Here is a 27,131-nt window from a genome sequence, read left to right on the forward strand (position 1 = left end):
AGGTTCTGTGGTTTGTGCTCCTCACTCCACACTCACCCAGATGCAGCAGAGTTCTCTCCTCTCCCCTTCAAGCTGTTGTTGGTGATCTCTGGGCTGGGCTGGATTGGGCTTTGCTGAGCTGGGCTGGGCTGGGCAGTGGCTTTTTTTCCCACCCCAGGTCTTGGTGAAGCACACCTTTCCTGTGGAGGTTCTAAGTTATCTTGGACTAGGAAAATGTATCACTCAGTCATTCTGTGGCTTCTGCCCCTCTAAATTTTGTCTAGAGCCCTCATTTGTTTGTCTTTTTGGGGGGTTGGGGGGTTGGAGTTGTCGAGGAATGCTGCCTTCATGCCGCCATCTTGGCTCTGCCCCCAAAAAGATGGATTTTCATTGAAATAGAGGACTTTCAAAGTTATCTGATTAAAAGATCAGAAGTGAACAGAAAATTTGATCTTCAAATACAATACTTAAGTGATGCATAAAATTATAAATGAATGGGGGGAAATACTAGTCAAGAAAATTAAACTACATACATCACTGCAAAGTAAATTAACACCTGTAACATCTGAGAATTCTATTTTTTTAGGATAGTTTAGGGATTAAATATGCTTGTAGGGAATTCAATGTTTATTCTGAAGGTGATATTTCTTGGAGAGACAGAGGGAGGGAGAGTACTTAGAGGATCTATACATAATTCAGTCATGAAGTGACAACTTTACCTGAGTTAAGGAGGGTTGCAGTATTACATGGGCAGAGGGTGGCAGATTACTTGGAGGGGTTGTTCATAAATAGATTAAGAATTTTAAGAAGATTAAGAAGTTTAAGAAGAACTTGCCATATTCCATACTTTAATTAACCAGGGTTTAAGAACCATGGTTGAAGTGCCAAAGGGATAGAGAGAAAGAGTGTATCTGATTCTTTGCTTGGGGAGGTATATGGATATGTTTTTTTGGAGAAAGAGGGAAAGAGTATACTTAGAGGCACTGGATATGACAAGATCAACAATTTCATGGAGTATGCCTGGGGGGGTGAGGGTAAAGTATAAAAATTTTATGAAATGATTTGATTTTGCATGATGCTTACTAATGAGGATTATGCCTCTATGGAGGGTACTTGAAAAGAGGGGAGTGGTACAAATAAGTTGAAATTTGATGTGGTTTTTGACTCTTGAGAGGTGTATTTCTAATGGAAGAGGAGAGAAGAGTGTACTTAGTGATTATGGGGCAATGTTGCTTATAAATTAATCAGGCAATCATGCAATCAACCTTTGAATATGGTATCACTATTAGCACAAATAAAAGGAATATATTTTGACAAAGTGGTTGTAGGCACAAGACAAGATTAAAACAATAAAGGCATAAAATGAAAGACTATACTAGGAGAAAATTAGTCATTATTGGTTAAAGGGGAAGAAGCACAAAAACACTGAGTAGATTCTACTCAAATTAGTAGATTAGACTGACTCAGAGAGGGAATAATATAAATTTCCAATTGGGATTGCAAAGCTTTTCTACCCTACATGGAAGTAGAGGGGGGCAAAGGGAAAGAAAGAGGGAAGAAGGGACAAATAAAAGGGAAGGTGAAGGCAAAAGTGAAAGTTAACTTAAACTTAAAACTTACAAGAAAAATTAAAGGGAAAAAGGAGGAAAAACATTGGTGAGGAAGAATAAGAGGAGATAAAAGAGAAAAATATAAATGGGGAAAGATAACATACAGGAAAATACAGATTTATTAATCTTAACTGTAAATATGAATGAGATGAACTCTCCCATAAAATGGAAGCAGATAGTGGAATGGATTGAAAAGCAGAGTCCTACAATATGTTCTATACATGAAAAACATTTGAAGTAGAAAAATACAAATAGGATAAAGGTAAAAGACAAGCAAAAAAAGGCTTCAATGGAAATAAAAAAATCAGGGATAGCAATCCTGGGATAGCAAAAGCAAAAATAGATCTCAATACGAGAGATAAGGAATAAAACTACTTCTGTTTTTTTAATTGTCTTTTTTTATAAGGCAATGGGGTTAAGTGGCTTGCCCAAGGCCACATAACTAGGTAATTATTAAGTGTCTGAGGCCAGATTTGAACTCAGGTACTCCTGATTCCAGGGCTGGTGCTCTATCCACTGTACCACCTAGCTGCCCCATTAACTACTTCTTCTTAAAAAGACTAGAGGCAATGAAGCTATATCATTATTTTTCTAATTTATTTTTTTATTTTTGAATTTTACAATTTTTCCCCTACTCTCACTTCCTTCCCCCCCCACCCCCTCACAGAAGGCAGTTTGATAGCTTTACATTATTTCCATGTTATACATTGATTTAAATCACACGTGTTGAGAAAGAAATCATATCCTTAAGGAAAAGAACAAAATATGAGATATCAAGATTACATAATTAGATAGCATGGCTTTTTTTAAATTAAAGGCAATAATCTTTGGTCTTTGTTCAAACTTCACAATTATTTCTCTGGATACAGGATGTATTCTCCATCGAAGATACCCCCCATATTGCCCTGATTGTTGTACTGATGAAATGAGCAAGTCCATTAAGATTGATTATCAAACCCATGTTGCTGCTATGGTGTACAATGTTCTGGTTCTGCTCATATTGCTCAGCATCAGTTCATGCAAATCCTTCCAGGCTTCTCTGAATTCCCATACCTCCTACTTTCTTTTTTTTTTGTAGGTTGTTTTTTTTTTTTACAAGGCAAATGGGGTTAAGTGGCTTGCCCAAGGCCACACAGCTAGGTAATTATTAAGTGTCTGAGACTGGATTTGAACCCAGGTACTCCTGATTCCAGGGCCTGTGCTCTATCCACTGTGCCACCTAGCCGCCCCAATCCCTCCTACTTTCTAAAAGAACAATAGTGTTCTATAACATCCATATACCACAATTTGTTCAAGCATTGCCCAATTGATGGACATTGACTCAATTTATAATTCTTTGGCACCACAAACAGGGCTGCTATGAAGATTTTTGAACAAATGATGTTTTTATTCATTTTTATGATCTCTTCAGGGTCTGCAACCAGTGGTGGTATTGCTGAATCAAAGGGTATGCATATTTTTATTGCCCTTTGGGCATAATTCCAAATTGTTCTCCAGAAAGTTTGGATGAGTTCACAGCTCAACCAACAATGCATTAATGTCCCAGATTTCCCACATCCCTTCCAACATTGATCATTGTCCTTTCTGCTTATATAGGCCAGTCTGAGAAGTGTGAGGTGGTACTTCAGAGATGCTTCAATTTGAATTTCTCTAATCAGTAAAGACTTAGAGCAATATTCCATGTGACTATGGATCTCTTTGATTTCCTCAACTATAAATTTCCTCTGTATATCATTTGACCATTTATCAAATGGGAATGGATTGCTTTTTTAAATAAATTTGATTCAATTCTCTCTATATTTAAGAAATGAGTCCTTTGTCAGAAATACTAATTGTAAAAATTGTTTCCCAATTACGACATTTCTTTTGATCTTGCTTACAGTGGTTTTGTCTGTACAAAAGTTGCTTAATTTAATGTAATCAAAATCATCTAATTTGTTTTTAATGATCTCATCACTTCGTTGGTCATAAACTGAAGTTATATCATTATTAAACATATATGTACCAAGTTTTAGAGTACTCAAAATCTTTCAGAAGTTGATGAATTACGAGGAGACATAGACAGCAAAAGTATAATGGAGATCTCAACCTCCCTCTCTAAGAATTAGATAAATTTAACCACAAAATAAGCAAGAAAGAAGTGAATAAAGTGAAAAAAATTAGAAAACTTTGATATGATAGATAACCTGGAGAAAACTGAATGAGGATAGAAAAGAATATATCTTTTGCTCTGCAGTATTTGACACGTATACCAAAATTGACCATGTATTATGGCAAAAACTTTGAAATAAAATGCAGAAAGGATGAAATAATAAATAAATAAATGTTTTTCTACTCATGATACAAGAAAAAATGCATGTAATAAATGACCATGGACACATAAACCAAAAATTATTTGGCAACTAAACAACCTAATTTTAAAGAATGAGTGGATCAGAGTACAAATCATAGAAATATTCAGCCATTTCATACAAGCAAATGACAACAATGAGACTCATACCAGCATTTATGGGATGCAGTCATAGAAGTTTTTAGGGGAAATTTTATGTCTCTAAAGCTTATGTGAATAAAATAGTGAAAGGGGAGATCAGTAAATTGGGTATGCAACTGAAAAAGCTAGAAAAAGAACAGTTTAAAAATCCACAATTAAATACCAAATTAGAAATTCTGAAAACCAAAAGAGATATTAATAAAATTGATAACAAGAAAACCATTGATCTAATAAATAAAACTAAGAGTTGGTATTATGAAAAAAGTCAATAAAAATAGATAAACTTTTGCTCAATCCGATTTAAAAAAAAGAAAGAACACCAAATTATCAGTATCAAAAATGAAATGGGTGAACTAAATACCAATGAGAAGGATATTAAAGAGATATTTTAGAGGCATTTTACCAAACTATGTGCTAATAAATTTGGCAACTGAAGGGAAATGGATGGACACTGACAAAAATGCAAACTATCCATATTAAAAGGAGAGGAAATAAAAAAGTTAAATAATCCCAATTCAGAAAAATAAATTGAAAAAACCACTAATAAACTCCCTAAAAAAGAGTCTCCAAGTCCAGCTGGATTTATAAGTGAATTCTACCAATCATTTAAGGAACAATTAGTTCCAATTCAACATAAACTGTTTCAGAATAGAGGAAGGAGTTCTGTCAAATTCCTTTTATGACACCAATATGGTAAGAAAAATGAACTAGGAAGAGTCAAAACAAAGAAAATTATAGACCAATCTCCCTAATGAATATTGATGCAAAAATCTTAAATAAAATTTTAGAAAACAAATTACAACCTATTATTACTAGGATAATAGATCATGATTAGATTTTTTTTGAATCTTGGGTTTATTCAATATTAGAAAAACATTCAACATAATTGAAGATATCAATATCAAAATCAATAGAACTCATCTATTATCTTAATAGAAGCTGGAAAAGTTGACATAATACAACATCCATTTCTATTAAAAACACTAGAGAATAGAGGAATAATTGCATTTTTTCTTAAAGTAATAAGCAGTATCTATCTAAAAACCATCAATAAATATTATGTGAAATTTGGGATAAACTAGAAGCATTTACAATAAGATCAGAGGTGAAACAAGGATTTCTATTATCACCATTCCTAATTATTATAGCATTAGAAATGTTAGCTTTAGCAATAAGAGAAGAAAAAGAAATTTCAAGAATTAGAATTGACAATGAGGAAGCAAAACTTCCACTCTTTGTAGATGATTATGATGATATGCTTAGAGAATCTGGGAAAATCACCTGAAAAACTACTTGAAATAATTAACAAATTCAGCAAAGTAGCAGGATAAAAAATGAGCCCACATAAATCATCAGCAATTCTAAGAGATAGAAAAAGAAATTTCATTTAAATAACTGTAAACAATAATAAATACTTGGGAACTACCCCCAAAGACAAACCTAGGAATAGTATGAACACAAATATCAAACACTTTTCACAAATAAAATCAGATCTAAATAGATGGAAATATGTCATCTGTTCCTGGTTAGGTCAAGCAAATACAACAAAAATGACAATTCTATCCACATTAATTTATTTATTCATGCTATACCAATAAAACTTCTAAATAAACATTGTATTGAGTCCTAATAAAAAAAATGTAGTATAGGTACAAGAGAAAGTAGTCAATGACTATTTTAATCTATTTTTTGACATACTCAAAGACATTAGCTTCTGGAAAAAATGATCAAAGGATATTATCAAACAGTTTTCAAATGAAGAAATTAAAGCTTTTTATAATCCTATAAAAATCTTCTAAATCATTATTGATTAGAGAAATGCAAATTAAAACAGCTATGCGATACACCTCATAGCTGTCTGATTGGTTAAGATGGGGAAAAGGGGAAAACTATCAATGTCGGGAAGGTTATGGGAGATTTGGGACATTAATGTACTAGTAGAGGAATTGTGAAGTAATTCAACCATTCTGGAGAGAAATTTGGAACTATGCTGAAGGAGGATTAAAACTGATCATACCCTTTGATTAAACAAAACCAATACTTGGTCTAAATCCAGACAAAATTATAAAATTTAGGAAAAGTCCCACATGTTCAAAAATATTTATAATAACTTTTTGTGGTGGCAAAGAATTAGAAATTGAGGGAATACCCATCAGTTAGGGAATGGCTGAACAAAATATGGCATATGAATGTTATTTAAGACTATTGTTCTATAAGAAACAATGAATAGTTGGACTCTTGAGATGCATTGAAAGAATCACAGGAACTGATGCTAAGTGAAGGAAGCAGAAACAAGTGACCAATGTACACAGTAACAACACTGTGAGTTAATCAATTGCTGGATGCAGCTCTTTTTAGTAATTCAAAGATCTAGTACAACCCTGCTAGAGTTGTTATGGACAACACTATCCACATCCAAATGAAAACAAACAAACAAAATGTGAATAAACATTATGTTCTCTGTTTCCAAAATTTTCTTGTTTTTCTTTCCTATCCAATGGTTTTCTTTCTTTTCCTTTAGTCCTAATTCCTCATACACAAAATATAAATATGTTAAACACAAATTTATATGTACAATATTCACTAAACTATCCACTCCTGTCTAGAGGGAGGTGAGAAGGAAGGGTGGAACTTATAAATATACTAGTGGATTAATGTTGTAAACCTTTCATTATAAGTGACTGGAGAAATACAAAATTGGAGAAATACAAAATAAGAATATTGGTTATTACTGCAAATAAGCAATTTTAACAGGTACATTAACAAAAATTTATTTTATCAAGTATTAAAAGACCTACTTTTAGTTTATAACACTGACAACTGGTGAATTTTTCAGTCAATAATTCATATTTTAACAGATCTGTGACCTTATGAATGTCTACTTTCTGCCTTCTTCAGGGACAATAATAAACCTTTTAATCTGTATAAGTCTTGACAGTTCTCCATAGAGACATACCTAATATGCCAGAGGACTTCCACTGTCTTTTTTTTTTTTTAACATTTTGTAAGCACTAAGGCACTTATTTCTCTTTCACATTACATGATTAGATGCCCTCATTTTCCAATTAGACTTCATTTGAATGACATCCAACTGACATAAATAAAAACAACTTGATAATTACATTGCTCATATTGGCCATGAATTTCATTTTCAAACTGATTCACTGAATCTATGCTTCATATTATCTATCACAATTTTAAAAAAGAAATAATTTTATTAATAGGTTCAAATGAACTGGAAAAGTGGCAGGTGATACAAAAAGAAATGCAAATGAACAAGGATGGCTGTTAAACAATTTCCAACCTGATTATTAAATTCTATTTTTGATATCCATCATCTGTATCCCAACTAACTGGACAGTTATATTAACCTCATATCTAGAAGAATTCTCCCTAGAGAAATCTGTACATAGCACAAAAAAGAAATCAGTTCCTCATATCTACACTAAATAAATGAGGCAGTTTGGGAAACAATTGTCATCTCCAGCTTTGGCATCATTGGGCCAAAAATTTTTCCACCAGGCAAAAATTCATAGTTCTTCCATTTCTGGAGGACTAATTTATTTTATCATCAAGAAATTAGAAAAGTATAATGCTTACTAAAGAAAAAATTAATTTAAAAGAATTTAAAAATATGAGTAATTTCTAGAACAGTAATTTCATCACTTTAAATTTATATACTTTACTTAGCATCAGATTTTATTAAGAAATGACAAACTATTCCTTTGAAATTTGAGAAATTAAGAGTGTATGCCCTAAAGGTGCTAAAACATGTAAAATCTACTTTTTTTCTTGATAAGCTATATAGACTTAATCAAAGTTGGGTAAGTGATACATCAGGTAATTTGATTAGCCTACCACCAATTTATCACAGAACATTAAAAGATTAATCTTTAAAGTAGTAAATACATACATACATACTACTACTACTACTACTAATAATAATAATAATATCCACTAAAACTCATCTACCTTACCAAATTACTTGGGAGTCTATGTATCTTTACCATATGTCATATACTTCGAAGATTGCATTTTTCCTAGAGGGACAGTTTTGAAACAGAAGTATTCTGAGAATTTATACATCTACTACTCCTATATCTATCCATCAATAATTTATGTTCAATTTTTTTTTTAGGTTTTTGCAAGGCAAACGGGGTTAAGTGGCTTTCCCAAGGCCACACAGCTAGGTAATTATTAAGTGTCTGAGACCAGATTTGAACCTAGGTACTCCTTACTCCAGGGCTGGTGCTTTATCCACTACGCCACCTAGCTGCCCCAATGTTAAATTTTAAAGAAGAAATTTATTAAACATTTCTTCATAGCTAAATAATTAAATCTGAATAAAACTCTCATAAACCAGATTTACATGCCCTTTTAAATTTTGTAAACATTTTTAAAAAATTCTAAAGATAATACAAAATCCTTAAAAGTTTGTTGTTTTTGTTCAGTAGTTTCAGTCATGTATCTTCATCACCCAATTTGAGGGTTTCTTGAGTGCTTTGCAATTTCCTTGTCCAACTCATTTTATATAAGAGAAACTGAGACAAACAAAATTGTAATGAACCTAGGCTCACAAAACTAGCAAGCATCTGATGCCAGATATTAACTCAGGATCCTATGGTTTTCTGAAGTCAGGTCTGGGACTCTATTTACTTAGCCACCTAACTGTCCCTTTAAAAGTTTATTTTTAAAAAGTTTACAAATTTTGCAATGTTATAATTAAATTAAAATATAAATATCTTTATTGTTATGATTTATATTCATCACTGGACCATAACATCATAGGTTTTGACTGAAAAAACTTGAATCTTCTCGTCCAACACATTATTTTGCAGAAGTAGGCACATGGATGCTACAAAAACCTCTAAGCAATTAAAACAACAACTTTATATATTTGAAGCAAGTGTAATTAACTGGAACCCAAAGACTTTAGTTTGAATCCTGTGTAAGGCAAAGATTAGCTTTGTGATTTTAAGCATTTTGTATCCCTGAACTTTGATTTGCTCATATATAAAATGAGATGAAATTACTTATGTTTATCAGAATTATTCCATTATTATTGAAAAACTATTTTATTGTACTAAAAGGTTTTATAAACCTACATTATTATCAAAATGAATAGCAAGTAAAGGAAAATTAAATAGCTGGTAAGTTTGAGCTAGGATTTGAACTCATTTTCCTTACAACAGCACAATTCTGCACTGTATATTTTTATCATTTCTGTTAGAGTAACATGAAGAATAAATTTTAAACTATGAAAAATATTTTTTCACAAATTTTGTATCCCTAATTTTTCACCTTGGCCTAAATTTTTCATCTTTTATTTTGTTAGATGCCATGATCAATTATTTGTATAAATATAATTAAAACTGATTTATTGACATTTCATAGATCTGACTTCTCAAATTTATTTGTTCCCAAATTTATTTTTCAAAACAGATTATTAGTCTACTTATTTTTGAGCAAAGAATATCTTTTTCAAATTTTATTTATTTATTTATTTTCATCCATTTGTACATGTGTATTTCCAAGTTACACAGTTTCCCTCACCTCCCTTCCAAACCCCCTCTCCTCACCAGGAAACAGTCAGGGTAGAATTTTACATGTATATTTTGTTAGACATATTTACAAATTATTAATTTTTGGCATGAGGATTTAAGATTAAGGGAAAGAGAAACATAAGAGATAATTTTTATAAAGTGTTCATCAGATTTGGAATTGTTATTTTTTTCTGTGTGTTTTGTTTTGTTTTGTTTTGTTTTCTTCCTCTGCTTGGGGATAATATAGTCCATAACCAGTCAAATACAATTGTCCTAGTTTTCTGGACTGCTGAGAGGAGCTGCTTCCATCAAGGTTGTTCATTTCATAATGTTGTTGATGTGTAAATTGTTCTCTTGGTTCTACTCCCTTCACTCAGCATCAGATCTTGTAAGTCATTCCATGCTTCTCTAGAGTCCAACCATTTATGTTTTCTTATAGAACAACAATATTCCATAGTATTCATGTACCATAACTTGTTCAGCTATTCCCCAATTGATTGGCATCCCCCTCAAATTCCAATCCTTTGCCACTACAAAAAAAGATGTTATGAATATTTTGCAGCATTTAGGACTTTTCCCACTCTTTACAATTTCTTCTGGATGAAGCCCTAGACTTGGAATTGCCAGATCAAAGCATATGAATGGTTATATTGCTCTTTGGGCATAGTTCCATATTGTGCTCCAGAAAGGTTGGATCCATTCACAACTCCACCAGCAATGCTTCAGTGTCCCAATCATCCTACAACCTCTCCAAGATTGATCAGATTTCCCCTTTTTTTTCATCTTGGCTAATCTAATAGGTGTGAGATGATATCTCATTATTGTTACTAATTAATAGTAATTTGGTACATTTTTTGTATAATTATGAATATAGTTTTAATTTTTTCATTTCAAAATTGTTCATTTATCAATTGGTGAGAGGAAAGAACTTTTATATACTATTAATTATTTCTAAAATTCAGATTATGAAAATATTCTAAAGTAAAAGATATAAAATTTATAAAATTTTATTTTCTTTTTTTACCTATATTAATTTTTACAGAAACATAGGGAAAAGTCTATCAGAGTGTGTCTAATAGCCCTTCTTCATTTTTTAATCCAATGTCATTTTAAAGAAAATCCCTATACTTCATGTTTTTCCTAAATTCTGAAAGATTCAAAACTAAAAAGATTTTGCCCCACAGCAACTAGACCTACAGGTTAAATGCTAGTGATTTATATATTAAAAAAATAGTCTACTGAAATATTTTATTATAAAGACTAATACTTGAAAATCAAAAAGTCCTAAATTTAAGGTCAGTATGTATTTCAAAAAAATGAACAAACAAATATTTGTTAAGTTGACTGTTTAATCATCAAACACACACACTCACCCCCCCCACACACACATATGTTTTATTGAAAATAGTAATGGGGGCCAAGATGGTGGAGAGAAGACATGCACAGCACTAGTCTCCTGATCATCTCTTCTGATCTTCCCTCATCTATAATAGGAAACAAACCTCTTAACAGAAATCTGATCTACAAAACCCAGAAAGAGAAATTGGGAGAAGAAGCTCTACCTCAAGGTATGTACTCTGGTATCTTGGGTGATCCAGGAGTAGAGGGCAGACACTGCTGAGAGCAAGGGACAGGGTTAGAGCCTGAGAGCTCCATTGGCTTCATCCGTGGGGTGGGCAAGAGTCAGAGAACTCAACTAGCCTGATCAGTGGGGCGGACAAAAGCCTGAAAGCCTATAAGCAAGGCAAGCCTGATTAGAATCAGGAACAACTAGGGAGCAGAGGCAATGGTTGTGGCACTGACAATCTGAAGCTTGCCTTCAGAGCTGGAGGGTGAGTTTCAGTATGGAAGAGCTTCCTTTCAGCTGAAGCCTCTTCCCAGAGCAAACACACAATTACAGCCCACCTTTGCCCCGGGCTAAGAGCAGCAGACCTCCCTCTGTAGTGAACAGGGAGAGCAATTACCTTGCCATAGGCAAAACCCACCAATGGACAAAGATAAACCTTCTCAACAGCTTCATTGACCCCCTCCATGCTAAGGGAAAGGGCCTCAAATTAAGGTCATAGACACTCTAGAGAAAGCAACCAACAAGAGTTCTGGCCAGTCCACTAGGAGTTACCAAACCCAGTGAGTAAAGCCTCTAGAGGATCTCAATATCAAATTTCTGCGAACCAGCCTCTCCCCAACATTAGGTCTTAGGAAAGTGAAGAAAGGTCAGAGAAAATGAGGGTCTATAGAGAAATTCCTAGAAGGAAAATACCCTAATTCAGAGAGACCTAGAACCTCTGAGAAGAATATGATCCGGTATCTAGCACAGAAAGAATTCCTTGAACAAATCAGGAAGGCATTTAAAAATCAACTGGAAAATTTGAGAGAGACAATAAACACTTTGCAACAATAAAACAAATCATTTGAAAATACAATTTGACAAATGCAAAAAGAAAATAATTCTCTCAAAACCTTAGTTGGTCAAATGGAAAACTATTTCAAGAATAGAATTGATCAACTGGAAAAGGAGTTGCAAAAGGAAAATGAAGAAAATTCTTCTCTAAAAAAAGAAAGGAGTCTGTGGAAACTAACGTCTTCATGAGACACCAAGAGTCTTAAACAAACCTAAAAAATAAAAAAAATAGAAGAAATTGAAAAATACCTCGTCAGCAAAACCACTGACCTTAAGAATAGATTGGGGAGAGATAACCTGAGATTATATGTCTTCTTGGAAAACACTGAAGAGAAAAAAAGCCGGGACTTAATATTACAGTATTTAGTGATAGAAAACTGCGCTTATATCATGGAACCAGACAACAAAATCATTATTGAAAGAATACATCGGTCTCCTCCAGAAAGTGATCCTAAATTGAAAACACCAAGGAATATTGTGGCCAAATTTCAGAATTATCAGATAAAAGAGAAGATCCTGAAAGCAGCCAGAAAGAAACAATTTAGATATCAAGCAACCACAATAAGGTTTACACAGGTCCTGCTACATCAACATTAAGGGACTGAAGGACCTGGAATGAGATATTCTGAAGAGCAAGGGAACTTGGAATGTAGCCAGGAATCCATTACCCAGTAAAGCTGAGCCTTCTCTTCCAGGAGAAAAGATGGACATTTAAAGAAAGGAAGACTTCCAACATTTCCTGATGAAAAAAATCATAGCTTAATAGAAAACTGGACATCAAACAGGAGGCTCAAAAGACAAATGAAAAGGTAAAGAAAAATAAACTGCTATCCAATAAAATGAAACTGACTATATCCCCTCCTGGGAGAAAGATTCTCATAACTCTTGAGAATTGTACCTCTATTAGAGAGAATATACTTAGCCAGAAGTGATGCAGTCATGACTTTTCTGTGACTTACGATGATTTGAAAACAATACCTCCTTTAAAAGGGGCACAGTAAGGAAACATCAGAATAGAGCAGATTGAATAGGGTAAATCTCATTACATTAAGAGGTACAAAAGACCTATTGTAATAGAGGGGAAGAAGAGAGGGGCTGAGAACCACCTGAAACTTCCTCTCATCAGACTTGACTTAAAGTTAACTTACACAAACACTCAGTTAAGAAACTTATCTTACCTTTCAAGTATTAAAAATGGAATAGGGGAGGGAGGGATGGGAAGAGGGAGAACAAGGGGAACTAACAGAATCAGGGGAGGGAAGAAGGTGAAAAGGGAAAGGGGAAAGAAAGGGGAGGGGGGGTCTATGTAGGATGCCAAATACACTGATGGGGGTGGTATTGAGAAACAAAATACTGGGGAATAAGGATAAAGTGAAAAAAGGGGAAAATACAAACAGAGGGAAAATAGCATGGAAGGCAATAAAGAATAATTATAACTTTGAATGTGAATAGGATGAACTCTCCCTTAAAATGTGAGTGAATAGTAGAGTGGATTAAAAACCAGAATCCTACAATATGCTGCTTACAAGAAACCCATTCGAAGTAGAGATACAAATAGAGTAAAGGTTAAAGGCTATAGCAAAATATATTTTGCTTCAGCTGAAGTGAAAAAAGAAGGGGTAGCAATCCTTGTCTCAATATAAAGCAGCTGCAAAAATACACAGCATTAAAAGAGAAAAGGAAGGAAGCTAAATCTTCGTAAAAGGTACCATAGAAAATAAAATAATTTCAATACTGAATATGTATGCACTCAATGGTATAGCATCCAAATTCTTAGAGGAGAAGTTGAAAGAGCTTTTGGACAGCAAAATTCTACAAGTGGGAGACCTCGACCTCCCACTCTCAGATTTAGACAAATCTAGCCACAAAATAAATAAGAAGGAAATTAAGGAGATAAATTGATTATCAGAAAACCTCGATGTGATAGACTTATGGAGGAAATTGCATGGGGATAGAAAGTTATATACTTTTTTTTCCTGTAGTACATGGCACTTACACAAAAACTGACTAGGGTACAAAAACCTAATTATCAACTGCAGAAAAGCAGAAATATCTTTCTCAAAGCATAATGTAATAAAAATCATATGCAATACTGGACCAGGGATATACTGAACCGAAACTAATTGGAAATTAAATAACCTCATTTTAAAAAATGAGTGGATCAAACAACAAATTGTAGAAAGAATTAATTAATTAATTGATTAATTCATCCTAGTTAATGACAATAATGAATCAACATACCAAAATCTAGGGGATTCACTGAGGGCAGCTGTCAGAGACTATATTATATCTTTAATTACTTTCATGAATAAATTAGAGATTGAGGAAGTCAATGAACTAAATATGCAACTAAAGATCAGAGAAAACAAATTTTAAGCCCCAATTAAATATAAAATTAGAAATTCTAAAAGTTAAAGGAAAAAATAATAAAATCAAAAACAAGTAAACAATTGAACCAATAAATGAAACCAAGATTTAGTTTTATAAAAAACAAACCAATAAAACATATAAACATCTGATGAATTTGATCAAAAAAAAAGAAATAAGAAAACCAAATTACTAGTATCATAAATGAAAACTCACCACCAATGAGGAGGAAATTGAAGTAATGATTTGGGATTATTTTGCCCAACTCTATGTCAATAAATTTGACAATATAAGTAAAATGGATGAATATTTACAAAAAATATGTGACCCAGGTTAAGTGAAGAGGAAATTACAAACCTAAACAACCCTATCTCAGAAGAAAAAAATCACCAAGCCATTATTGAACTGCCTAAGATAAAGATCTCCAGAGTCAGATGGCTTCACAAGTGAATTCTATCAAACATTTAAGGAACAATTAATTCCAAATCTATATAAACTCTTTGCAAAAATAGGTGCAGCCAGAACTCTGTCTAACTCTTTCTATGACACCAACATGCTTCTGATATCTAAACCAAGAAGAGCTAAAACAGAGAAAGAACATTATAAAACTATCTTCCTAATGAAAATAGATGAAAAATCTTAAATGAAATATATTTTTTAATATTTTTGCAAGGCAAATGGGGTTAACTGGCTTGCCCAAGGCCACACAGTTAGGTAATTATTGTCTGAGACTGGATTTGAACCCAGGTATTCCTGACTCCAGGGCCGGTGCTTTAGCCACTGCGCCACCTAGCTGCCCCTTACATGAAATCTTAACAAATCGATTACAACAAGTTATCACTAGGCTAATACACTATGACCAGTACGATTTATTCCAGGGTTGCAGGGTTGATTCAATATTAGGAAAACTGTAAGTATAATTAATTATATCAATAAAAAAAACCCCATCAGAAATCATATGATTACAATAATAGATGCTGGAAAAAAACTTTGGACAAAATACAGCATTTATTCCTACTAAAAATACTAGAGATTGTAGGAATAAATGGTTTGCTCTTTAGAATAATAAGCAATATCTATCTGAAAGCATCCATAATAATTGTATGCAATGGGGATAAGCTTGAGGCATTCCCAATAAGATCAGGGGTGAAACAAGGCTACCCACTACTATTCAATATCTTATCAGAAATATTAGCCTCAGAAATAAGAGAAGAAAAAAGAAACTGAAGGCATTAGAATTGGGAATCAAGAGACAAAAGTCTCTCTCTTTGAAGATGACATGATGGTATATATGGAGAATCCAAAAAAAATCATCTAAAAACTATTAGGAAATAATTATCAACTTTAGCAAAGTCACAGGATATAAAATAAGCCCTCATAAATCCATGACATTTGTATATATGACTAGCAAAATATAGCAGGAAAAAAAACTAGAAGGAGAAATCCCATTCAAAGTAACCTCAGACAATTTAAAATACCTGGGAGTCTAACTGTCCAGGCAGACTCAAAAACACTTTGAAAACAATTACAAAATACTTTTCACACAAATAAAATCAGACTTAAATATCTGGGCAAACATCAACTACTCATGGATAGGTTGAGCCAAAATAAAAAAAAAAAATTACAATTCTACCAAAACTAAATTACCCATTTAGTGCCCTACCAATCAAAATTCCAAAAAAAAAATTACTTTAATGACTTAGAAAAAAATTGTAAGTAAATTCATATGGAGGAAAGAAAGTCAAGTATTTCCAGGGATTCAATAAAAAAAAAGTGCAAAAGATGGTGGCTTATTCTTACCAGACCTAAATTTATACTATAAAGCATCAGTCATCAAAACTGTCTGGTATTGGCTAAGAAATAAAGTGGTAGATCAGTGGAATAGATTAGGTACCATAGCAGGAATTGATTATAGTAATCTGCTGTTTGATAAACCCAAAGTGTCCAGCTATTGGGATAAAATCTCTCTCTTCAAAAAAACCTGTTGGAAAAATTGGAAGTTATTATGGAAGAAACTTGGATTAGACCAACAACTCAGATCCTATACCAAGAAAAGATCAAAATGGTTACAGGACTTAGACAAAAAGAGCATTATTATAAGCAAACTAGAAAATCAAGGAGTAGTTTACCTGTCAGATCTATTGAAAGGGAAGCAGTTTATGACCAAGGAAGAGATGGAGAACATCATTTAAAAAAACTAGATAATGTTGATTACTAAATTTAAATGCTTTTGCACTGTAACCAAGATCAAAAGAAATGTAAATTGGGAAACCATTTCTACAACTAGTATTTTTGACAAAGGACTCATATCTAAAATATACAGAGAACTTAGTGAAATTTAAAAAAGGCAATTTACAGATGAGCAAATCAACACAATCAAATGAAAAATTGCTCTAAATGATTACTTAATACAGAAATGCAAATTAAAGCAACTCTGAGATACCACCTCACACCTCTAAGACAGGTCAATATGACCAGAAAGGATAATGACCAGTGTTGGAAGGGATGTGGAAAATCTGGGCCACTAATCTTTCTGGAGAGCAATCAGGAATTATGCCCAAAGGGCAACAAAAAATATGCATACCCATAAATCCAGCAATACCACTACTGGGTCTATATCCTGAAAAGATTATGAAAAAGGGTAAAAACATGACTTGTACAAAAATATTCAAAGCAGCCCTGCTTGTGTTGGAAAAGAACTGGAAATTAAATAAATGTCCTTCAGTTGGTGAATGGCTTCACAAAATGTGGAATATGTATGTCATAGAACACTACTGTTCTATTAGAAACCAGGAGGGATAGGAATTCAGGGATGCCTGGAGGGATTTGCATGAACTGATGATGAGTGAGATAAGTAGAGCCAAAAAAACATTTTACACAGTAATAGCAACATGGGGATGATGATCAACCTTGATGGACTTGCTCATTTAATAAGTGCAACAATCATGGACAATTTGGTCCTGCCTGCAATGGAGAATACTATCTATATCCAGAGAAGGAATTGTGGAGTTTGAACAAAGACCAAAGACTATTACTTTTTTTTTGCAAGTCAGTGGGGTTAAATAACTTGCCCAAGGCCACACAGCCAGGTAATTATTAGGTGTCTGAGGCCAGATTTGAACTCAGGTACTCCTGATGCCAGGGCTGGTGCTCTATCTACTGTACCACCTGGCTGCCCTGACTATTACTTTCAATTTAGAAAAAAAAAAGTTATCTTATTATGTAATTTTGCTATCTCTTATATTTTATTTTTCTTCCTTAAGGATAAGATTTCTTTCTTATCACATCCAACTGAGATCAGTGCATGCCATTCAAACAATGTAAAGACTAATATAATTCCTTCTGGGGGGGAGGGAAGCAAGAATGGGGGAAAATTGTAAAACTCAAAATTAATAAAATCTTCTAAAGAAAAAATGATAATGGGTTCCTAGTTCAACCAGCAATGTCCTACTTAATTTGAATTAAAGTTCTCTTTTAAATATTGCTGTTCATTTTGCATGGTATTGTTCCCTATGGGAAAACACACATTTCAAGAATGAAAAATGTCCTCAAGAATAAATCTTCCTTTATTAGTAAAGTCAGATAGGGCCAGGTTTATCAGTGTCATCTTGAATTGATCAGAAAATTTAATTTCCATGACTAAAAGCCAAAAAAATATATGTAGTGTCTATTTTATAGTGTTTAATAGGTACTTCAATATTTTTTATTTGTCCTTATTTCTGAGGAAAACCATTGACTTGACTGATCCATTAAAATTGCAAGTATTGAAAACTTTGTTGGAGTCCAGAAGTGAAATTTTAAAGTATATAATGTAATTTTAAACAACTTTTAAAAATTAAAAAAAGTCATTCAACAAGTGCCCATCTTTTTAATAAATAATTATTGTTTTAACCACAAAAGCATATTAAAAAGTGCGATAGAAAAATGAAATTTTGTTTCTCTCTGTGCTTTTATATTTGTAGCTCATGCATTTTGCCTTTAATTAATCTTAATGCTCTAATTTTTCATGTTTTTCTTTGTGCTTCCTTTCTCTTTTACCTGCATTATAACAATATTTTACACTATTTCACTTCTCTTTAACCTATTTCTGTGTGAATTTCATGCACCATTTTCTTCTGCTGCAACAATTACTTAATATTACCCTTTTTAAATCCTTTTCTGACAGGCAAGTTCATTTTAAATAAATAGCATAAGAACAATAAAAAAAGTTAAAAATATTACAATATTTGGAACATACTATCTAACATTCTTATCCCTTATGTAAGTGCATGATTGTTCTCTTCTCCATTTCTCATTGAGGGCCTTATCCTCTGAAATAAGAAGAGAGAGAGAGAGAGAGATAGAGAGAGAGAGAGAGAGTCACTAGAGGTCTAACAGGTTAATCACCAGTTGGTCCTCTCTCTAAAATAACAATGACTTTTTTATATACTTGGCATGTAGCATAAAGAATTTGGCCTTTAGAAAGTTACAAATTAAAACAAACAAAAGGTGCAGTCCTGCTCTTGTGAATTTGAAACTTATAAACAAGAATAGAAACAACTAGTGGAAAAAGTAACATTTTATCTTATAAAAATAGGAAAAGTAATCCAAAAAATCAAAATCAACAAATATCTTTACGTCCTTACTAGTTATAAAGCCAAGTTCTGAGATATATTCTTGAATAGAAAGACTAAATGAAGAGTTTACAGGGATTAGCCGTGCAACTAGACTGAACAGAGTAAGAAGGTTGATCTAAATTGTATTGTTTGGATAGTGTCGCATGGACAGACTCACAGATGTCAATGGGAATGTTTTTTGTGTTTTTCATTTTTTTCCCACCTCCTACCACAAAGCAAATAAGTAAAATTGATCAGGTAAACAAACCAAAGGGAAGGATGCTAGCCTGAATCTCTATTTGTTCTCTACTTCTCTTTTCTCCTTAATTTTTTTTTTCAGATTTTCAGAAAATAGTCACATAATCCTATTATCTCAGAGTAAAACTCATTTAATATAATCAATATACATTTATGACAAATAGTCAAATCCTTGAAAATCTATAATAATAAGTAACCCAATACCTTCAAAGGCTGCTTATTTCATTTCAAGTGATTCTAATTGTTCAAATATTTTCCCATAAAGCAACCAAAATTCTTCTACATTTTCTGTTCTGGCTTTTAGACCTGTCCTTTGGAAGCAATTTTTGTCTTGGAGGAAAAATCAACAATTAAAACTTCATGAATGTCAAAGCTGAAGTAAAGATAAGACCAAGGTTGTGAACAAGTGTGAATGAAAAAATGAACCAGAAATATGAAAGAAATGTAGAGAAAAAAATCAGTCAGGAGAAATCTCTGATTTAAGTTAAATTTGAGATGACGCCCAGAGCTACAGTAAGTTAAAGATATTTACCTAATATAGAACTAGATTCCATTAGATAAATGAGACCTTCATAGATTGATCTGAGAATTGTCTACTTATAGATGTTAGTAGAACTAATCACAGATGAGAGTATCTTGGGAGTATGTGTAAACACAAATAAATGAGCCCAAACAGATCCTTAGGAAATATCTATTATTAAAGATAGCATATGAATGATTATGTAGTAAAGGGAATAAAGAAGGAACAATTGGTTGAGAAGAAGTACAGAAGATAGCAGTTTCACAAAGATATAAATCATCATCTACTCATAATAGAGTTGATGGTAGGATGCTGTTAACAAAAACAATCAGGGCTAAAAGATGTGTGGCCTATGGGAACTAACTACAGGAAAGTGTCAGCGATCTGTGTTTGACACAATGACAATCAATTTGAAGGAAGAAAATATTCTTACATTGAAAGTAAATACTAAATTTGGGAAACAAAATTCTCTAATTCAAAGACTATATATATAGTTATAGTTATAGTTATAGTTATAGTTATAGTTATAGTTATAGTTATAGTTATAGTTATAGTTATAGTTATAGTTATAGTTATGGTTATGGTTATGGTTATAGTTATGGTCATGGTCATGGTCATGGTCATGGTCATAGTTATAGATATATATGGAGATATTTCTCTGTCTCTGACTCTCTCTCTCTCTCTCTCTCTCTCTCTCTCTGACTTTATTTCTATCTATAGCATTGTCTATATTCCAATGAATCATTTGTTAAGTTGTATTTTGAGAGCACAAGTATTCTTATAGCATTCTACCAAGCTACCATTCATTGTATATCAATTTCTGCATGTGTGTGTCTCTCTCTTCTAACTGGGGAGGATAAAACTATTGTTCCTCCTCTTTGCTCACTAAACCCTCATCATCTTAAACCACTAACAACTGTGTATTAATTTTATTTCATATCAAAAATAATGATTCCATAAATATAAAATGTGAAAAGAAAGATATCTTAAAAGTTGACTTATAGTGACTAATAAGTAAAATGCTTCTCTTTATCACTGTTTCTCAAACACACACACACACACACATAATCTTATTATCAAATAATTGTATAAAGCACTTTTTGGTTTTTAAAATGAAGTTTTCATATAGCATAGGATAACTATTTGTTGAGATAGAATCAAATTGGGGAACTTCTGGCCAAGATGGTGGAGAAAAGTGAGGCACTTTCCTAAGGTCTCCTGATCTTCCCTCATATATAATATGAAACAAACCTCTTAACAGAAATCTGATTGACAAAACCCAGAAAGAGAAGCTAGGACAAGAAAATCTACCTCAAGGTTTGTCTTCTGAGATCGTGGGTAAGCTGGGTGCAGAAAGCAGAGATTTTTTGAGGATCATAGGACAGAGTGAGAGCCTGAGAGAAGCATTAGCTTGATAATCCACAGAGGCATGAACCAACTGGAGAGTGGAGGCATTGGCTGTGGTGTTGACAATCTTGGGCTTACTGGCAGGGCTGGAAGGCAAGTTAAAGTGAAGGAGAGTTATGAAAAATTGATCTCTGATTACCAGGAGGTCAGACCCCCAAACCTTCATTTCAGCTGAAGTCTCTTCCCAAAACAAATACAGTTACAGTACACCACCACCACCGCCAACCAGGCTCAGGAGAGAGCAGCAGAGCTCCTTTATCATGAATTGGGAGAGTAATTATCTTGCCCCAGGGCATAGCACATCATTGTTCAAAAATAAAAGTATACAGCCACTTCAACCACCCTCTCCAGGCCAAGGAAGAGGACATCAAATCAAGGTCACAGAAAACTCCAGATAAAACAACCAACACCCCTTACTAGCTGAACCACTTAGAGTTACTAAACCCAGTGAGTAAAACCTCTAGAGATCTCAACATCAAACCTCTGTGAACCAGCCTCTCCTCCAACACAAGATCTTAGGAAAATGAATAAAGACCAGGGGAGGAGGCTGCATAGAAACATTCCTAGAAGGAAAAGACCCTAACTGAGAGATACCTAGAACCTCTGAGGGGAATATGATTTGGTCTCTAGAACAGAAAGATTTCCTTGAAGAAATCAGGAAGGAGTTTAAAAATCAATTGGAAAATTTGAGTGACAAAATGAACTCTTTGCAACAAGTAAACAAATCCTTGGAAAATACAATTGGACAAATGCAAAAAGAAAAATTCTCTCAAAACCTTAATTGGTCAAAAATAGAATTGACCATTTGGAAAAGGAGTTGCAAAGTATAAATGAAGAAAATTCTTCTCTAAAAAAATGAATGGAGTCTATGGAAACTGACAACTTCATGAAACAACAAAATAGGAGAAAATAAAAAACACCTCATCAGCAAAACCACTGATCTTGACAATAGATAGAGAAGTGATAATGTAAGAATTATTTGTCTTGCTGAAAATATTGAAAAGGGGGAAAAAAGCCTGTACTCAATATTGCAGAATTTAGTGGAGGTAAACTACTTTGATATCATAGAACCACCTGGCAAAATAGTTTTGAAAGAATACATCGATCCCCTCCAGAAAGAGATCCCAAAATGAAAACACCAAGGAATATTGTGGCCAAATTCCAGAACTTTCAGATAAAAGAGAAAATCCTGCAAGCAGCCAGAAAGAAACATTGTTGATACCAATGGGCCACAGAAAGGATTACACAGGACCTGACTGTATCAACATTAATGGGTCCAAGGGCTTGGAATGTAATTTTCTGAAAAGCAAAGGAGCTTGGAATGCAAGCAAGAATTTAATATCTGGTAAAATTTTCTTTCAGGGCAAAAGATGGACATTTAATGAAATAGCAGAGTTCCAACTTTTTCTGATGAAAAGACCAGAGCTTAATAGAAAATTTGGACTTCAAACAGGAGACACAAGAGACACATGAAAAGTTTAAAAAAGCAGGGGGGGGCGGATTTTAAAAATGTTATCCAATAACATGAAACTGGCTATATTCCTACCTGGGAGAAAGACAAATAACTTTCAATAATTGTAACTCTATTAGAGAGAATATATTTAGCCAGAAATGATGGGCACTCATGACTTATATGTGAAACTGCTATCCAATAAGATGAAACTGGCTATATCCCTACCTGGGAGAAAGACTCTAATAACTCTCAATAACTGTAATTGTATTAGAGAGAATATAGTTAGCCAGAAGTGATGGGCACTCATGACTTTTCTGTCACTCATTCAAAATGATTTGAAAACAATACCTCCTTAAGACTGTGGAAAGTAAAGAAATGGGAGCATAGAGGAGAATGAATGGGGTAAATCTCATTTCATTAAAAGGAAGAAAGTACCTCTTGCAATAGAGGGGAAGAATGATGGAGTTGAGAACCACCTGAATCTTACTCTCATCAGATTTGGCTTAAAGTTTATATATATATATATATATATATATATATATATATATATATATATATATATATATATATATACGTTTAGAGAGAGAGAGAGAGCCATATATATAGATAGATATAGATATAGATATAGATATAGATATAGATATAGATATAGATATAGATGATATAGAGATAGAGATAGAGATAGATAGATATAGGTATAGGTATAGATATAGATATAGATATAGATATAGATATAGATATAGATATAGATACAGATATAGATAAAGATACAGATACAGATACAGATACAGATACAGATACAGATACAGATACAGATGTAGATGTAGATATAGATATAGATATAGATATAGATATAGATATAGATATAGATATAGATTATACACTCTGTTAAGTTAAGAATTGAATCTTACCTTCAAGTTTTAAATGAGGGAAAGGTGATGGGTGAGGAAAAGGGGAACCAACAGAAGGAAGAAGGGAAAAAGGGAAAGGGTGGAAAAGGGGAGGGGTTTGGATACAGGAAAGCAAATACACTATATCACTGTAGGTGGTGGTAGTCAAAAACAAAATACTAGGGAATACAGATAAAGGGAAAAAGGGGGAAAGATACAAAAAGAGGGAAGATAACATGAAGGGCAATAAAGAATTAATAATTATAACTTTGAATGTGAATGAGCTGAACTTTCCCTTAAAACATAAGTGAATAGTAGAGTGGATTAAATACCAGAATCCTACAATATACTGCTTATAAGAAACTCATTTGAAGCAAAGAAATACATATAAACTAAAGGTAAAAGGTTGGAGGAAAAATATATTTTGCTTCAGCTGAAGTGAATAAAGCAATAGCAATCCTTATCTCAGACAAAGCAGATGCAAAAGTAGATATTGTTAAAAGAGATAAGGAAGGAAACTATATACTCCTAAAAGGCACCACAGGCAGTAAAGTAATTTTAATAAAAAAATGTAGTGGTATAGCATCCAGATTCTTAGAGGTAAAGTTGAAGACTTATAGGAAGACATAGACAGAAAAGCTCTACTAGTGGGAGACCTCAACCTCCCACTCTCAGATTTAGATAAAGCTAACCATAAAATAAACAAGAAGGAAGTTAAAGAGTTAAACAGATTGTTATGACACATAGGCATGATAGACCTATGGAGGAAATTGAATGTGGATATAAAGGGATATACTTTCTTTTCTGCAGTACATGGCACTTACACAAAAATTGATCATGTACTGAGGAATAAAGACCTAATAATTGCAGAAAGGCAGAAATAGTGAATACATCTTTCTCACATCATAATGCAAAAAAGTCAATTGAAATATTGGTCCAGGAAGATATAGACCCAAATCTAATTGAAAACTAAATGTTTTCATTTTAAAGAATGAGTGGTTTAAACAACAAATTATAGAATGAATTAATCATTTCATTCCAGATAATGACAATAATGGAACAACATACCGAAACCTATGGGTTACACTCAAGGTGGATGTCAGGGGATATATTAAACCTTTAAAGGCTTACATTAATAAACTTGAGAAAGAGGAAATCAATAAACTAAATATGAAACAAAAATTTAGAGAAAGAACAAATTAAAATCCCCAATTAAATACAAATTATGAATCCTAAAAATTAAAGGACAAATTAATAAAATAGAAAGCAAGAAAACTATTGAACTAATAAATAAAACTAAGAGTTGGTTTTATGAAAAAACTAATCAAATAAATAAATCTCTGATCAATTTAATTAAAAAAAGAAAAAAGAAGAAAACCAAGTTGCTAGTATCACAAATGAAAAAGGGGAACTCATCACCAATGAGGAAGAAATTAAACTAATAATTCAGAATTATTTTGCCCAATTATGCCAATAAATTTTATAATCTAAGTGAAATGGATGAATATTTACAAAAATATAAGTTGAAGAGGTTAAATGGAGAGGAGAGTAACCCTTTCTCAGAAAAAGAAATTCAACAAACCATTATTGAACTCCCTAAGAAAAAATCCTCAGGGCCAGATGAATTCACAAGTGAATTCTATCAAACATTTAAGGAACAACTGGTTCCAATTCTATATAAACTATTTGGAAAAATAGGTGGAGACATAACTCTGCCTAACTCTTTCTATGACACCAATATGGTGCTGATATCTAAACCAGGAAGAGTTAAAACACAGAAAGAGAATTACAGACGTATCTCATTGATGAATTGTAAATAAAATCTTAGTAAAAAGACTACAAAAAGTTATCACTAGGATAATACATTGTGACCAAGTAGGATTTATCCCAGGAAGGCAGGGTTGGTTCAATACTAGGAAAACTATCAGTATAATTAATTATATTAATAATAAACCTATCAGAAATCATCTTATTATATCAAAAGTTGCTGAAAAACCTTTTGACAAAATACAGCACCATTCCTACTAAAAACACTAGAGAGTATACAAATAAATGGATTGTTCCTTACAATAATGAGCAGTATCTATCTGAAACCATAAAAAAAGCATTATATGCGATGGGGATAGGTTAGAGGCATTCCTAGTAAGGTCAGGGAAAAAACAAGGATGTTCATTATCACCACTACTATTCAATATTGTATTAGAAATGTTAGCTTCAGCATTAAAAGAAGAAAAAGAAATTGAAGTTATTAGAATTAGGAAGACAGAGACAAAACTCTTACTTTTTGCAGATGACATGATGGTATACCTAGAGAATCCCCAAAAATCCTCTTAAAATTACTAGAAATAATTAGCAACTTTAGCAATGTCATAGGATATAAAATAACCTCTCACAAATTTTCAACATATTTATATATGACTAGCAAGATATAGAAGAGCTAGAAAGAGAAATCCCATTCAAAGTAGCTTCAGATAATATAAAATACCTGGAAGTCTACCTGCCAAGGCAGACTCAGAAACTGTTTGAAAACAATTACAAAACACTTCTCACACCACTAAATTCAGATTTAAATAAGTGGGCAACTATCAACTGTTCATGGATAGGCCAAGCTAATATAATAAAAAATGACAGCTCTACCAAAACTGAACTATTTGTTTAGTACCCTACTAATCAAAATTACAAAAAATTACTTTTATGAGCAAGAAAAAGTTATAAGTAAATTCATATAATGAATTAAAAAGTTGAGAATGTCCAGGGATTTAATGAAAAAAATGTGCAAAAGAAAGTGGCTTAACCTTACCAGATCTAAAATTACATTATGAGAATCAGTTATCAAAACTATATGGTACTGGGTAATAAATAGAGTGGTGATTCAGTGGAATAGACTAGGTGCAATAGCAGCAATTGATTATAGTAAACTGCTGTTTGATAAATCCAAAGAATCCAGCTATTGGGATTAAAAACTCTTTTCTATAAAAATTGGAAAGAATGGGAAAATTTGAAGTTAGTATGGAGGAAACTTGGATAAGACTAGCACCTTACTCCCTATACAAAGATAACAGCAAAATGGATACAGGATTTAGACATAAAAGCCAATATTTTTAAGCAAACTAGGAGATCAAGGAATAGTCTACCTCTCATATCTATGGCAAAGGAAGCAGTTTATGACCAAGAAAGAGATGGAGGACATCATTAAAAATAAACTAGCCAGTTTTGACTATATTAAATTAAAAAGATTTTGCACAGACAAAACTACTGTAACCAAGATTAAAAGAAATGTAGTAAATTGGGAAACAATTTTTGCAACTAGTATTTCTGACAAAGGACTAATTTCTAAAATATATAGTGAACTGAGTCAAATTTTTATAAAAAGGCAAACCATTCCCCAATTAACAAATGGTCAAAAGATATGCAAATGAAATTTATAGTTCAAAAAACCAAAGCAATCCATAGTCATATGAAAAATTGCTCTAAATCATTACTTATTAGAGAAATGTGAATTAAAGCATCTCTGAGGTACCACATCATACCTCTAAGACTGGCCAGTATGACCAGAAAGGACAATGAGCAATGTTGGAAGGAATGTGGAAATTTGGGACACTAATGGGTGGAGCTGT

This window comes from Macrotis lagotis, chromosome X, assembly GCF_037893015.1.
Source record: "Macrotis lagotis isolate mMagLag1 chromosome X, bilby.v1.9.chrom.fasta, whole genome shotgun sequence".
Lineage (NCBI taxonomy): Eukaryota > Metazoa > Chordata > Mammalia > Peramelemorphia > Peramelidae > Macrotis > Macrotis lagotis.